The sequence below is a fragment of the Sinocyclocheilus anshuiensis genome, unplaced genomic scaffold (assembly GCF_001515605.1).
Source record: "Sinocyclocheilus anshuiensis isolate Anshui unplaced genomic scaffold, SAMN03320099.WGS_v1.1 scaffold4047, whole genome shotgun sequence".
In the NCBI taxonomy this organism is placed as follows: Eukaryota; Metazoa; Chordata; class Actinopteri; order Cypriniformes; family Cyprinidae; genus Sinocyclocheilus; species Sinocyclocheilus anshuiensis.
The window spans coordinates 107,649-126,024 of record NW_015554576.1 but is presented as its reverse complement, the minus strand read 5'-3'; the positions used below and the strand labels follow the sequence as shown (position 1 = coordinate 126,024).

Sequence of the window (18,376 nt, the reverse complement as noted above, 5' to 3'; positions counted from 1 at the left end):
ACTGTAATGCCATTGAGTTTTTTGGAGTACTGATCTCTGTAGACTTTTTTGCAACGTAGGCTTTTATAAAGAAAAAGAAAATAATCTAGAGAACGACTCACCATATTTACATATTTGTACTCTATTGTTCGTGAGGGAAAAAAAAGCTCAATAATTACGCTGATGTGACACTGTAAAAAGCCAGGGCACTTTTTGACTATATAGGGCTAAACGGAACATTTCCAGAGAGAGTTCGGGTCTAAAGCACGGGTTCCAGCCAATGCTGCAGTAAACGCACATCTGATCTCACCTGCAGCATCCAGTCGCTGAAGGAGCGCTGCCAGGAGTCTCTCTTCTCCAGGTGCAAGTACGTGTTGAAGAGGATCAGGTACATGTAGCGCTCCAGATACAGCAAACTCTTCAGTATCAGAGCCTGGATCTCCGTCTCACATTTAGAGCTCTTGATCTGTCAGACGACACAAAGAAGAGCCATAAACCACCAACAATCATCTGAGCATCAAGCAGCTGCACTGGATCGCACGAAACAGAGAAATGGTGCAGGTATCACTGGTGGACTTGAGTACATTTTTCAAGTATTTGTACTTTATCAGAGCATTTTTATTTTGGGAAACGCTTATTTTTCATTGAACTTGTTGAATCGGTTCGCAAAATGCACTGAACGATTCATTGGCAAACTGAAGATACAATATGCGATTATATACAATTTATATTTGAGATACAATTGCAGCTGTTCTTGAGTCACTGATTCAAATGAAAATATAAAATACTAATTTTGTTGTTTACTAAAAATTAAACAAGATAATGAAAATACATATAAAACAAAATAATGAATACAATATATATATATATATATATAATAAGATAAAAATATGACACTGATTGATGCAATATTCATGTGGTTTAATTGCATCTTAATTGATATTGTTCAAATAAAAAATAAAAATACAACAACAACCTTATCAATCACATCAAATACACCTTCCATAAAAGACGATAGTGATGTCCAATTCACAAATGAGTTGATTCTTTATTATTAACCTGTTGAATCAGTTCACAGATCAAACTGAATGATTCATTGGCGAATTGAACTGAGCTGAGCCGAAGTGAACAACTCACTGATTCAATGATCCGTTTGAGTGTGTCGTCATGTCTGACTTTTAGTATTGATTATTGTAAATGGAAATCATATTCAGGTCATGACTGTCGATTATTTGTGAACTAAATGTGCTGTAAAATGGCGAGCTGTTTAAGCTCATTGTATGTCCATATTTGTGCGTATAAAGTAGCACACTTTAACTATAACTACACTATTGCATTAAAATAATGCAAATTAATGCCCATGCATCTTCCTCGCTGCTGTAGCAGTTTCAAATGATATAAAACTAGTATATTTACAAAGCTGCTTTCTGAAAATGTTTTAAAAATAACAAAATAAATCAAAAATAAAAATAATAAAAAATGCTTATATTGTTTAATAAAAAAAAATGTATACAAAATAAACTAATAAATATAAAAAATAAATAATATAAAATCAAATAAAAACATAACACCAATTGCTGCAATGTACATGTGGCTTGATAGCATATGTTTTGGTAATAAATTAAAATTTGCTTATTTTCAAATCAATACATATTAAATGTCTGCACTAAATGTCCTTATTGACTAATGCTGGATAGAATAAATAATAACCATGCTTTTAATATTAGAGTACATAAAAAGGCAAGTATTTTTGTGCTTTTACTCAAGTAAATTAAAGCACTTATAAAGTAATCTATTATTATGGTATCTGTAATTTTACACAAGTTCACAAAACCCTAAAACTCTAATGATGATTATTAAACAATTATGTAAAGTTATGCTGATTTGCCCCATATACGTGTTCAATTATGTATTTACAAAAAAAAACTTCCGCAAGCCTCATTAAGTATAAAACACACTGCATGTGTAAAACAGTCTCTTGCTGGGACAAAAACTGAATCCAAACAAGAGCAACAATTTAATGGTTTTAAAAAATGAATTAAAGGCATCCCGCTGACTGTGTAATCCTGCACTTTTATTAATGAGATCAGAGTAATTTATGCAGGCAGCGGGAGATTAATGTTGCCGTAATATTTAGTCTTTACTCAAACTGTTCCAACAAAAGAAACTGCAGAGTATAAAAAAGTCTGATTACACGCACAGCCAAAGAGCGAACGCACAATAACGGCCAATTAATTCAATTTAGAAAGCTCAAGTCTTACACTTTCACTGCCTCAACGCTCAACGCTGCACTCGTTCTGTAACAAAAGAAGTGAATTAAACACTTTTCAAGGTAATTTAGCTGTACAGCTACTCTAGCAGTGTACTTTTAATGTTATAAACTCTGTTCTGATCGTGGATTCTCATCAGCCTGATGCATGCTGGGGTTAAATTGGGACAAATCGATCACCATTGTTTTTCAATCCAATCCAATGCATGTATGATTCAGTAGAGTCTGTTTTAGTGGAATCAGTAAACAAAATGCAACCGTATGCATCAAAGTGAGCATGCACAGACTGAAGCACTTGTGTTTTAGACCTGTTCAACTATCAAACGAATGAATGCAAAGATATTTCAGTGTTATTTAATGTTACATCAAAAAGGTCAGACATACAAATCTATATCAGATCCATAAAACAAGCTGACAGAATAATGCTGTGCAATCTTGAACATGTTGATGTTCTGGCATCTGTTGGGCTCAAACCGGCGAACTGTCCGAAATAATCAAAGATGAGAACTATTAAAGGCAGCTGTTCGTCTGGTTTCATGATGTGAAATCATCCCTACAGTTAAATCAGTGCAGCAGCTGCTGAATAATAAATAAAGCCTTCGTGTGATTTAGATGAGGGTCTGAATCTGAATGGTGAAAGCTAACATCATTGTTCTCACACTGCTGTGATTAATGCAGATCACTAAATTTCTCTCTCTTCTGAATTGGACATCATTGCATACAAGACGGGAAATACACAGCTATATCTTTATTTATAAAGTTCTGTTCTAAATATCTTCAAAAGTTGCTGCAACTTCATATTCATACATGTACAACTAGATCATCTGATTAGATTTCTTTGACTAACCCTAGAAAGAAAACTGCTTATGGTCAAATGATTGGAATGTGCTACAAAAGCTATTGAAATTAGATACTAATATTTCAGTCTGTGCATTTAAAAAATTACTAGTGAGAGCCTATACCACAACCTGTAAATGTTTTAACTGAGAAAATTTTTTTTTTTTGGTATGTATATTGCAATGTATGTTTGTATATCTTTCAGGAGACATCCTGCCAGGCTGTTATTGAAAATAAGAACCTGTTCTTAATAACTTGCCTGGTTAATTAAAGGTAAAAAAACACTATCTGATGTTTACTATCTGTGTCCTTTGATCTGATACAGGAAATAATTAAAGGTGAAATATGGTATTTCTGCAACACTAACAGCATTAAACAGAATGAAAAAAAAAATCACACATATATATATATATATATATATATATAAAAAGCTGCAAAATCAGCAGTCAGACACCAAGCGTGTGGGATTCAAGGTCTGGAGAAGATCATGCCTGATTTAAAATGCACCAGCAGCCTGAAACCCTCAATCATGATAATAAATGCAAAAACACATGCATCACAGAGATTTACACCACGAACACTTCACCTTAGCAAAGATAAACGAACTGCCAAACTTAACATTAGTCTCAGTCTCAGTCCACACACCCACACATGACCGATTGCTGACCGATTCATGCAGACCGCATGCAAAAAAACCAAGCTGATAGTCAAAAGTTTGGCTACATGAGAAATAAATAAAATTAATAAACAAAAAATAAAAATAAAAAAATAATTACAAATTATATAAATACTTTTAAAATAAATAAAAAAATAAAATTACAATTAAAAATAGACATTTAAAATCAATACATTTAAATAAAAAGATAAAAATAAGTCAAAATTAAATTGAACAAATAAATAAAATTAAACATTAAACATTTAAAATAAATGCAAGTAAATAAAAGTAAATCAAAAATAATAAAAATAAATAAAAATAAAAAAATACATTTAAAAATAAGCAAGCAAGTAAAGAAATAAAGGATCGCAGTGAGTGATGTGGAGATCCTTCACCCACACATGAGCAGAGACGCTGAAAACCTGAGGATGAATTCAATCAGAGACATAATGGATCCCAAACCAGTCCAAAACATTTCAGACTTTAAATTTAGACCTAAAAACCTGAGGAATGAAAATGTTTCTAATATGAAGTCAGTCTACCAGTGCTTTGATTTATTTATTTATTTTTGACAAAGTAGGGTTTGCATCAGGTTAGGAAGTAGTATGTAATGCATGCAATGCAATAAAATAAAAATCAGACCATAAAAAGTTCCCTCTACATAAAATGAGTTTGACAGCATTCAGTTTACACTAGTATATGATTACAATTCCCTTCACATAAAAACAGAAGTCTGATACGTCCACATTCCAATGTGTGTATTCATTCCTGCACCATCATTACCAGTTGTGCCCTGCACTCCCAAGAGCCTGTGAATACTGAGGGGCCTCAAACACACACACACACTGTCTGGATCATAATAGGTCTAACGCCTGGAAGACACGTGTAAAGAATGGAGTCCATACACACACACACGGCTGCTGTATGCTGCTTTCTGTCACTGATGTGTGTCTCCATCCTCTCAAAATATTCTTCCTCCATAAAGAAGCTCATATGAAGTGAAATTGCCACATTCCTTCTGATAGGGTGAGAAAATCCACTCCAGATTTCTCAGATTCCCTCCGAACAGCACATTATTAAAGGGACGGTTCACTTATACATGTCTCTTCTGTCATCATTTACACTCGCTCATGTTGTTCCAAACCCACACGACCTTTCATTTTGTTCAAAACAGGTTTTTAATAAGCCTAGATGTTTAGCAGAATGTTCATGCCGCTCTTTTCAATACAATTAACACAGATGGTGACCAGCTATGTCCCAAAACAACAACAAAAACAAAACACTATAAAAATATCATAAAATTAGTCTATATCAATCACTGAACAACTACACGGTTTGATCTTTAAAAAAAAAAAATCATGTCTAAATCTATATCTAAATCAATTAAATCGTTTTTTTTTTTTTAAGAAGTTAGTTTGCATTAGGTTAGGAAGAATGCAATGCAATGAAGTGCCCTCTACATAAAATGAGACCGTTGCATTGCAAAAGATGAGAGAGATAGAGAGAGTGAAATGAGAAAGCAGTAGTTCAGGTGCTGTATGACGGTGCATGAAGATGTTTGCTTTAGCCAGGCCTGTATTCATCAGCATGAACATGCACAGAGACTTATACATGCACAAACACGAACATACATGCATATGCATACAGACTGAACCAAACACACACTCCCTGGCGAACATTTGAACATACTTGACTGGATCTACATATACATACACACATGAAAATGCAAATGCATATATATATATACACACACATACACACACACACACACACACACACACGTAACATCACAACATATAATATGTATTTATTATTTATATTATTTAGAGCAGATAGCAAAGGAAAAGCATTTTCAAAAAAAAAAAAGCTGAAATATAACTTTTTATTTGTCACATGCTTTGATCATTACATCACTCCCAGACTTTTACAGAGTTTGGCGATGAGGACATCCCGAAAAAATAGTTAAGTAGGTACACACACACACACACACACACACAAACACACGCACGCACACACACACACGCACGCACGCACACGCACGCACACACGCACACACACACAGCACATGTGACACACACACACTCACAGCACGTGACACACACACACACACACACACACACTCACACTCACATACACACTCACAAACACACACTCTCACACACACAGCACATGTGACACACACACAGACACACACACACACAAACACGCACGTCTGGTTCACTATACTTGTAGGGACTCTCCACAGGCGTAATGGTTTTTATACTGTACAAACTGTATTTTCTATCGCCCTACACCAACCCTACCCCTAAACCTACCCCTCACAGAAAACTTTCTGCATTTTTACAATCTCAAAAAAACTAATTCGGTATGATTTATAAGCTTCTGTATGCATGGGGACCTCAATTTAGGTCCCCACGGTGACACAAGTCCCCATGAGTTGGTGTGTATTCAGGTTTAATCCCCACCGGGATAGAAAAACATGTACACACACACAGACACACACACAGCGACGCGCCACTGCACGTGGCGGGAAACACATTCCTTCCATTCCAGAAAGAAAAATGTGCACGGAGATCTGGCGCATTCACTGGAAGAAGAGAAGATGAACATTTTAATGGCACTTTCACAGTTACCTCACTCAATCTCAGCCCGCGGAGAAAAAAAAACGCCATGATTATGTCATGATTTATGAATTTCCACTCCAGCACTGCAGCCCACAGACATAAGAGCCAGAGAAATTAATTCAATAATTCCAGCCGGGATTTGATGGCTGGAATGCTGATCATGTGGACGGGAAGCGGCTGCAGTCTGACAGACACGGGTGCCTCGCCGTCTTATTTCCGGAGAGAGATGAATGACAGCAGCGCTACAGACTCACAGCAGAGCTTCTGTAACACTAACTAAAGCAAGCAGAGATGCAGAGTGAAGGTAAAAACTCCTTGTGACCCATGCAATCTCTCTTTATATGCACACTACTGCTCGAAAGCTTGGGCTATGGACGTTTTTGAAAGAAGCTCACAAAGGCTGCATTTATTTGATCAAAAATACAGTAAAATTGTGAAATATTATTATAATTTAAAACAGCTGTTTTTTATGTGAATATCTGTAAAACTGTAATTTATTTCTGTGATCAAAGTTGAATTTTCAGCATCATTACTCCAGTCTTCAGTGTCACATGATCTTCAGAAATCATTCTAATATGCTGATTTGCTGCTCAAGAAACATTTCTGATTATCATCAATGTTGAAAACAGTTGTGCTGCACAATATTTTTGTGGAAACTGTGATGCATTTTATTTATCAGGATTGTGCTTCGGCCACAGAATAGAATAAAATAAAAAAGCGATCTGTGACTTTTTATTTCACAATTATGAGTTTATCTCTCACAATTCTGAATTTTTTCCGTGAATTATGAATTGTATATCTTGCAATTCTGACTTTTTTCTGTGAATTATGAATTTTATATCTCGCAATTCTGACTTTTTTCCGTGAATTATGAATTTTATATCTTGTAATTCTGACTGTTTTCTCAGAATTATGAATTTATATCTCGCAATTCTGACTTCTTTCTGTGAATTATGAATTTATATCTTGCAATTCTGACTTTTTTTTATATTTCACAATTCTGACTTTTAAAAAAAATGTAAAAAACTTTCTCACATTTTGACTTTTTTTCTTGCAACTGCAAGTTGACATCTCGCAATTCTGTCGCAATTACCTTTTACATTTTTTTTCCAATCCTGTGGCAGAAACAAGCTTCCATAGAATAGAAAGTTCAAAAGAACAGCGTTTATTCGAAACAGAAATCTCTCGTGACATTATAAATGTCTTTACAGTCACTTTTTATCACTTTCTGAATAGAAGTCTGCGATGCTGAACGCCTAGCGATCCTCCAGTGTTGAAGCGCTGATAGTCTCGTCTGTCCGTCTGAGGACTCTAATGATTCCCAGCATGCAGCTTTTGAATCTGAACAATGAGACGGAGGCTGTAATGTGGAAACAGTGCGAGTCTGTGATGTGGAAAGGAGCTTTTTATTGATGCTCAGAGACATGCTCGCATTAAAGTCAAAAAGCAGCCAATTATCAGCACACAAACCATCAAGACGGGCCTGATGAGACGCCTCGGGCGTGAAAGGTGTTATTAGCCCCAATAATTTCTGGTGAAAGGTTCAAACAAACGGACCTTTATTTGGCCGCAGGGCTCGTTGGGAGTTAGTGAGATGGATTTCTGCAAGAAAACAATCAGTAAACACATCACACATGTGCTTCGGTCGCACAAGCGGATTGTTTGTGGAGACCTGGAATATCCTGCGCGCAGAGACTCGGACATGTGCTGCCAATTACAGCACCGTCGAGGGTCCCGATGCAATGAAGTCTCTATTGAAGTCTGTTATTGCGCTGAAGACGCCTGATTCAAGCATCGTGTTAAAGAGCAAACAAAACTGCGGGTTCAAGCAGAGAGAATGTTGGCATTAACTCCTGATGAACCTCCCGACACCTTTAATTTCCTGACAGAGCTCCAGCAAGAAAAACTCAGCAAAAAGAAGCTTTACAGACTTCTGACTCACAACTGCTCCCAACAGAAATGGATTTTATGATAAAGCACTATTTAAAAGTCTTTAAAACGACAAATGTAAGCAAATGTAAATACTAAGGCTTGTTTTCATAGACCGTGTCTTTAATACCAGTGTGTTTTACTGGTATTAAACTGCACTGGCAAATTTTGTTCATACTTAAAATAAATGAACAAATATGTACTTAAAACGCAGAATCATATACTTAAAATTAACGAATCAGTGCAATAAGACAAAATACACTCATTTTAAAGATGTGATCTATGAAGTCTCACGCAGTGTTTCGCAAGTAAATTGATCTTGTTTTAAGAATAGTTTTGCTGGAACATCAGATAGAATATACTTAAGATCAGTGCTGTTATTGTTAACTAAAACCATACTTTTTTTTTTTTTTTTATTACAAAAAATTATTTATTCAGGTTTCGAAAATAAATCTGAAAAAAAAAAATCATAAATATTAGATTAAAAGACTTAAACTTAAATGAAATTAGAAATCTTGTCTTGACAACTAAGTTACATAAGCTTACACTGAAGTACTCAAATAAAATAAATCTATAAATATATATAATTAAAAAAACAATAAAAAATAAGAAAATTTCATAAAAATAATAAAATTTTAAACTTGAAATTAAAACAAAGTATAAAAAAAATAAAAGCCAATTCAAAACAAATACTATAATAGTGTGTGTGTGTGTGTGTGCAAAGACTATAATAGTGTGTGTGTGTGTGTGTGTGTGTGTGTGTGTGTGTGTGTGTGTGCGCGTGTGTTAATAAATAAATATATATATATATTTTGCTGGAAAATAAAATATGCTCATTAAAATCAGTGTTGTTATTGTTTACTAAAACAATTGAAATTTTTATTTTAAATTAAAAAAATTTGGGTATTGAAATAAATCTGAAAAATATATAAATATTAGATTAGTTAAACAAATCAATGGATAACAAATTAAATTTAGAAATCTAATTTAAACATTTTTTCACTTAGTTTTAGAAAAAAAAATCAAAAACTAGGTTAAATAAGCTTTTGTTAAAGTAAAAAAAAATACTAAAAGTAAAACAAAAACAAAAAAAAAGAGAAAAGCACAAAATTACTAAAACTTTAAACTTAAAATGAAAACTAAAACTAAAACTAAACTGCATTGCATGAATCATATTCATTCACTACACCTATCGTTTTATTTATTTTATTTTTTTACTGAGCTTGTTGCAGTGCATTCTGGGATTTTGGTTTCTCTGCAATGGATACATGTGATGTGAAAATGAAATATCTTAAATGGCATTTTACATTTTGATACAAGCATTAATAATGTCAAGATTTCGAGTCGGATCTTCTGTGGAAACTGAAACGTGTGCGGGCCACTCTCTTTAAATCAACGGGCCGAAGCGCTGTGAACACCAGCCAAACAGCAGCAAATCACTATCATATGTCAGCTGTTTGGACCCTCGCTCTTTCCGTAGAGCAGCCTGAATGCTCTGCATGATGCCCATAAATATTAAATCACTTCAGGATTTCTGTCCAAACAAAGCAGGCAGAGCAAATAATTTCCATTCATACTTCTATGACGACATTTACATAGTAAAGCCAAGCACATCCAGTGTGTTTACTCTCTTCTCAGCAACTTTCACATTTCTGTTTTCTATGTGAATATCTGTTAAAGTGTAATTTATTCCTGTGATCAAAGCTGAATTTTCAGCATCATTACTCCAGTCTTCAGTGTCACATGATCTTCAGAAATCATTCTAATGTGCTGATCTGCTGCTCAAGAAACATTATCATCAATGTTGAAAACACATTCATGTTTTTACAAAAGGTTAAAATAACAGCGTCACTTTTGTGGTCAATTTAATGTGTCCTGCCTGAATCAAATAATTAATAAAAAAGCACCAAAAAAATTTTAAAAACCAGAATCACTGAGCTGGAAAAAGCATCACCCCTCCTAAAAATTACTTGTAAATTCAATCAGGTGTAGCTCATCACCTTCTCAACGGCACACAAAGCCATTGACTTTCAGCTGTGCTCAGCTGTGCTCATTTTGATCAGCTCAGCATGAAAAGAGCTTTCCTGCAGCATTTCAGTCCTTGATAGTGCAACTACAATCAACTATGGGTGGCAAGGCACTGTCAAAAGATCTCCGGGATAAGGTTACGGACAGACAAAAGTCAGGAGATGGAGACAAAAACATGTCACAGGCTTTATCAATGCCTAGAAGCACAGTGAATCTATTATTAAGAAGAGGAAGGTGTTTGGCACAACACAGAGCCTCCCTGGATCAGATCGTCGCTCCAAATTGGATGAAAGAGCCGGAGGAAACTGCTCAGAGAGGCGACCGAGAGCTACAGCAACTCTGAAGCAGCTGCAGGAGTTTATGACAAAGAGAGGTCATTGTGTGCATGAGACAACAATATCACAGATCCTCCACAAATGTGGCTTGAATGGAAAAAAGCCGCTCCTCAAGAAAGGCCACAATGCAGTCACGACTGAGCTTTGCCCAAACACACCTTCAGATTCTGAGGCAGATGACACTGAAATATTTGGCCTCAACACCAAACGATATGTCTGGAGGAACTCCAATTCAGATAACAGCATTCCTGCAGTAAAGCATGGATGCGGTGATATACTGTTATCTGCTTGCTCTCTGCCATTCTCCCATCATTCTCTGACTTCACACATCATATTCAATAATAAAGAACAACAAATGAGAAATTCCAGCAATCAATAGCGATTAAAGCCAGCCGTGTGTGTTGACCTGTGTGATGTGTGAGAAGTTAATTAAATCTGTAATTAACACTGACAGGAAGAGCAGAGTCCAATCGACTGATTCTGAGAAACACACTCGTCTATTAAAAAGCCATTTTCATCTTCATTCATATGTCTCACATTTTTCAGGGTCCTGTGTGCTGAAAAATAAAAATGTTTCAACAACAATACAAATATCTCTAGTAATGGTTTACTGGATAATTAATTAATAACAATAATAATAATAATAATAATAAGTATTTTTATTAATGGCTTAATGGCAATAATAATAATTATTCTTAATTTATATGATATTTATTATATAGTATATTATTAGAATATAATAACATAAAATATAAAAATGACATATCATTTTAATAATATAATTTAATATTTTTATATCTTATATAATACTTTTTATGACATTTTAATAATACTAAATTATAATAATTATAATTATTAAGAAGAAAAATTATGTTAAATGTCTTTTTTTATTATTATTATTACTATTATTATTATATTTATTACTGTCAAGGACAGTCTCTCTCTTAAAGGTGAAATATGTCATTTTAAAATTCTCTCGTATCCCAGTTTAATATGCAGGTAACCACAGCAGAGCGGAGCACTTTTCTGACTTGAAACGGCTTACAAACCACATCAGCATCACAGTAGAGAGTTCTGCACATTTTCTACAAATGCACATAGAAAAAAATCAACAGTTTCGCAGTTCAGTGTCGTTAGCGGCACAGAAATCACACACTTTAACAAGAGAGGAAGTCAGAAAGAGTTGGGCATGTTTGTTCGGAGCAGACTAAAGGTGAAAAGCACCTGCAGTAATACAGCTGTTCAGATGTGAGATCTGCCCGGGTTTATCCACATCATGAGTCCCTGAGCAAAACTAATGCATTAAACAAACAAAAGAGTCATTAAGATGTAGTGCAGAAGCTGGAGCAGATCGGAGCGTGACAGACAGAAATGCTGCAGACGAGAGCGAAGAGGCAAATCCATCAGACGGAGGGTGATAAAAGCACTGCTTCACCCTCATTAGTGTCACTTCCAGCCCCAATAATCCTGCATAAAATAACCAGCAGCTGCGCCCTCTATCACACGCGACCTGTTGTCTGTCACAATCACAGCTCACACCGGTTTCACTCATGAAATCATCAACATCACGAGACATTCCTGCGATGCAGCACGTGATCCCATCATGCACCTCTGAATATATACAACTCTTGCATATTTGAAAGTTGTGAATGTAAATCATATTAATTCATTTTTTCAATCACTATCAAAAGTTAAGGGCAAATTTCAAATTAAATCCGTTTAATATTTCAAAACATGCTTAAAATGTGTAAATAATCAAATTAATAATAATTATTAAATTACAAATTGTTATTATTTATATATGTTGTTATATAGTTGAGTCTCATATGGTGATGTTTTAATATTATTTATATACTATTATAGTATTTATTCATATTTTGAATGGGCTTTTTTAAACTTTTTAGATTTACTTTTATATTTCAGTTTTTACATTATGTTAGTTTTAATCATTTTTATGTGCCTTTTCATATTTAGCTTTAATTTATTTTTATTTTAGTTTTAGTCATTTTAATACTTTACCTTAAACTTGGTTATTCCTTAGTCTTAAGTTTTTCATCTAATATTTAATTTTTATTTGTATTTTATTTCAGCCAGGGTTATTATAGTTAACTAAAACGGTTTAAAAAAAAATTACTTGAAATAAATAAATAAAATAAACCACAATATTTTATTTCAGCTAGTTGCCAAGTCAACATTTCTCATTTACATTTAGTTTAACTTGATGAACAAAAGTAACGAAAACTAAAACTGAATTAATAATAAACACTATTGACATTTAAAAAAAAAAATAATAATAATAAAAGGCAAAACAAAAATAATTAAAATTATATAAACAATATAAAAATAAAAACATTCAAAATATTAATTAAAACTAAAATAGTATCTCAATATATATATATATATATGTATATACTTTATTTAAAATTACATATAAAATATATAATTTTTTACACATATATTTATTTATTTAAATAGAAAAATGTATACCCACATATATATATATACATATATATATACATACATATATATATATATACATTTTTATTTAAATTTTAAATATATACAAGTTTTAATAATATGTATATATAATTTCTGACAAAAAAAAAAGACTGGTACTCACATTATGATATTGATGAAATTAACTTAATCAGATATGATTGTTTCAACGTACATCAGATGATCAGAAGCCAAATATGTCTTGGATTACATATACAGATCACCACTATAGTCCATAAACAATTATCTATTTTAAGATGCACGCTCAGGTTTAACATTTCAGCTCTTTACACACATGCAACAAGATCCAGTGCGTGTCAGAGACCAGCGCAAAACAAAACAGAGCTGGCTCACAGTCTAAAGACGGTTTTAATCTGGCTCGGCACATGCTCAGCTCTAATTGTTCTGGTCGAATGATTTTGGCTGCCATCCCTCCACACGCACACGTTTTCCATCAGGATCTTTTTGTGCGGTGGTCTCTCCTAAATTCCCGTTGTCTGGACCGGCTCCATCCCTCCCTCTCGTGACGTCGCGACCTTCCCTCTCTCTACATTCTCTTCTTTCTGCAAATATTTTTCCACACCGCCGTCCAAACCATGAGGGCCTTTCTTTAGGCACTGATTTACATTTCCTTCACTTTTACTGGAATATCTCATTGGGTTTTTCGGCTGCGCCTCACTATATGATTTGGCTTCAGAGTTGGACGTGAACCTAAAAACCAGAATCAGTCTGAACGTGCAGAACAAAATAGTCTTTCAATTCATCACCTTTTGTAATGGAACCATGTAAAAGACAAGCGCTTTCAGATAGGCGAGACCTGTAATTCATCAGACACGCATCAGTGATACTAACTGAAATTATCAGGATCATTTGTATCAAAGCTGTCTGAAAGTTTCACTGTAATCAAATAAACAGCACAAGAACTGAATCGGATGTCAGTGGTCCAGTGTGGGATGCGGTTGCCATGGGAACAGTGTGATGCTGGATAGACAGAAGATGATGAAGCGGTCAAGTGATGACACTAAAACATAGTTAGAAACATCTGAATACCTTCACATATTGACAAGTGAATGCACATTAAACCTTTTTTGACCAAAAACAGCCCAGTGATTGACATACAAAGCGACCAATCAGAGTCTTTGTTTTGATGTGTCATTTAGGGGCGGGTTCTGAAAAAGTTGATATGGTTATATTTGTTTTGACTATTTCAGCTTATTGCCATTTTAGCTTTAAAGGCTGTTATATGGCAGATACAGAAAATAATCAAACATTCCATAAAATTCAGCTCATAAAAAATTCTGCATAGCATGAAAACTCTATAAAAGAGTTAATAAGACTTTCCAAAGCATCGTCTCATCATGTTACAGTCACCATGAAAGTAAAGACTTCTGTATTATGATGCATATCTGAGTGTAACGAATCATCGGAAAATAAACAATGTAGGGAAAGACGAAAGGAAAAAAAATTCTGAATTTTGATTAAGCATTAACCAGGGGAAAAAAAACAAACTATGCATGGATCCTCACAATAAGATCTATAACATGCACTTAGAAAATAGATTTTCATTTCATGCTGGCTTTAAAAATAAAGCAGTCCAATAGCCATTTTACAGTCAAGAGAATGCAAACTAGTGTTGTCAAAAGACCCGGTATTTCGGTACCAAGTCGGTACTAAAAAAATGAAAACGTTACGGTACCAGGTTTTTTAAGTACCGGTGGTACCGAGTACCCGGTCAACCCGGTTCTTGATGCGCTATCAGAAAGCTATCCTCTTCCAGTGTTGCCAAGTCTGCGGTTTTCCCGCGGAATTGGGCTGCTTTAACACTGTTGCCGCGGGTTGTTTTTCATGTCCACGGGTTGAAAAACGACCCCATTAACATGATATTTAGTCCCTGGCATGCGAATTTTACCAGGGGAACTTTGGTACCGAAATTAGTACCGAGAACCGTGGATTTTCACTGGTATCGGTACCGAATACTGAAATTTTGGTACCGTGACAACACTAATGCAAACATATTGACATTTTTGTGGTTCGATCTCACAATAACAGACTAGAAAACAACACAAAGCACTGAATGAAAAAGTGGAAAATGGCTGTCGATATTCAGATCAGAATTTTGTATTGTGTAGCACAGATTGTTTCATAGATGTAGCATATTTTTTCAGAAAATAAGTCACACCGGGTCAAAACTGCATTGTTCAGAGGGTAAAAAAAAATATATAAAATATATAAAAAATTAAATTAAGTTGCATCTCTGTATGAGAGACATTTTATTAGTACATTTAGAAATAATGCAAAACACTGAATTAAAATGAAATGTTACACTATAAACCTGTATTTTAGATCTGTCACTCCACAACAAATCCTCTAAACGGTATTCAGAACAGAACTAGAATGATAAATGTAAATATAAAACACACATAAATTATAGTGTCATTCATTATAAACAACATGTATTATCAACGCCAATCCTGAACTAATTAATTTAAAGCAAAGTGTGTGGAAAATGCTCTATACTAATAAACTTAGGCTCACGTAAACTCACTCATTCAGCGCAAATACACTTGTGTGCACAATGTTAATTGCATTATATAAGTTGCTTAGGATCATAAATCACAGCACGTTTAAGATGATTTTAAAAAATGACGTCTATTACAGAAAATACGGTCATTCAAAACAAAGCATAATATAAAACCATAGTTAAGTTCACCCAAAAAACAAAAAAAAAATGTTGCCATCATTTCCTCACCCTCAAGTCATTCCAAACCTGTATTTCTTGCTTCTGTTCAACACAAAAGAAGATGTTTTGAAGAATGTTGGCAACCAAACAGCTGCTGGTAGCCATTGACTTCCATAGAATTATTTTTACCTACTATGGAAGTCAATGGCTACCGGCAACTGTTTGGTTACCAACATTCTTCAAAACATCTTCTTTTACGCTCCACACAAGAAAGAAACTCATACAACTTGAGGATGAGTAAATGATGACAGGATTGTAATTTTAGGGTGAACTCTGCCTTTTAAGGATCTCAAAGAACATCACAAAACAACTAAATCTCCCTCGGAGCAGCTGGTGAACTAGTAAACACGACTCAGTGACCATTAATGAGAGTGTTGTGCAGTTTAGTGTGCATCAGATGGTCATTTGCACACAAAACCGTCCTGTGATCATTTCAATTACAAATCACAGCACCGGCGGACTCATTAGGGTCTCACAGACCACTGCAGATCTTAATGCATGCGGAAAAGTTGGGATCAAACGCCTCCAAACAAACAATTATAATTGTGCAAATCTAACGAGGGAGCGTCTCTCTGGAGGAGACGTGCTGCCATCTACAGGACACTCGGAGACGACAATACAGACGATAAAACAAATGTTTGATGCGCACTTCAGCATGATTCTCTTTTACTGCTCCAATGCATCCAGAAAAACAATTTAGAGAACATATTTATAATAAAATACAATTTTTATTTTAAATAAATAAAACTATTTTACAGAAATTAATATTAGAAAAAACAAATACAATATATTTAGAATAAAATTAAGTATTTTGTTTTAATATAAAATTAAATAATACTATTTTGAATTAATATTAGAAAATAATTAATGGAAAATAAAAATACAATAAAATTTAGAGAACATATTTAGAATGAAATAAAATGTTTAATTTTAAATAAATAAAACTATTTTACATAAATATTAGAAAAAATTAATAGAATATATTTAGAATAAAATAAAATGAAGTATTTTGTTTAAATTTTAAATTAAATAAATAATACTATTTTAAATAAATAAATATTAGAAAATAATTAATAGAAAATAAAAATTTAATTAAATTTAGAGAACATATTTAGAATAAAACAAAACAAGTGTTCTGTTTTATTTTAAATAAATACATAAATATTAGAAAATAAATAATAGAAATTAAAAAATAATATATTCTGAATAAAATAAAATGTATTAGTACATTAGTATTTTGTTTATTTAAAATAAATATAACTTTTTAAATATAAAAAATTTAAAATAAAAAAGCATATCTTTTTAATTAAATGAAATATTTTGTTTTATTTTATATAAAAAAACCTCTGAATATGTAAAATGATTTGATGTCATGAACCTCACAAACTTCCAGCAACTATTTTCAATGATTGACACAGTGTCACAGTAAGGAGCCAGTAAACACAACTGTGAACCAGCCAATCAGACTGAAGCTGGTTGTTTTAAGAAAGCTTGCATCAGGCAGACTGTGTGCAAAGACTGACACAATCTATCAGTACATGAGATGACAGAGCGCCCCCTACCTGTCTGTAGGAGCAGATGATGATTTACATAAATATTAGAAAATAAATAATAGAAATTAAAAAATAATATATTCTGAATAAAATAAAATGTATTAGTACATTAGTATTTTGTTTATTTAAAATAAATATAACTTTTTAAATATAAAAAATTTAAAATAAAACAAAAGCATATCTTTTTAATTAAATGAAATATTTTGTTTTATTTTATATAAAAAAACCTCTGAATATGTAAAATGATTTGATGTCATGAACCTCACAAACTTCCAGCAACTATTTTCAATGATTGACACAGTGTCACAGTAAGGAGCCAGTAAACACAACTGTGAACCAGCCAATCAGACTGAAGCTGGTTGTTTTAAGAAAGCTTGCATCAGGCAGACTGTGTGCAAAGACTGACACAATCTATCAGTACATGAGATGACAGAGCGCCCCCTACCTGTCTGTAGGAGCAGATGATGATTTCCCGCAGGTGATAGTGCAGCGGTGTCATGGTCTCGCTGACGGAGTCTAACGCCAGATCAACCTCCCGCTTCATCCGGTGACCGTCGGGAAGCAAGCGGACCAACTTCATCACCACCTACGACACAGACACAGACACACACAGACACACACACACACTCACACATTCATTTTTAATGTGAGATACTGAACGCTGCACCCACAGCAATGAGAGCCATCGATCACGTCCCTTCAGACACAGAGACACACACACACACACACACACACACACACTTACACAAACACACAGACACAGAGACACAGAGACACACAGAGACACAGAGACACATAGACACACAGAGACACATAGACACACAGAGAGACAGACACACAGAGAGACACAGACACACACAGACACAGACACACATACAGAGACACAAGACACGGACACACATACAGAGACACACACACACACACACAGACA

The 18,376-nt window shown here is 34.0% G+C and overlaps 1 pseudogene; it reads right to left on the bottom strand.

Moving 5' to 3' along the window:
• Positions 1 to 211: 211 nt before the first annotated feature.
• Positions 212 to 18,376, bottom strand: part of LOC107671532 (paladin-like) — a 65,531-nt pseudogene continuing 47,366 nt past the window's right edge.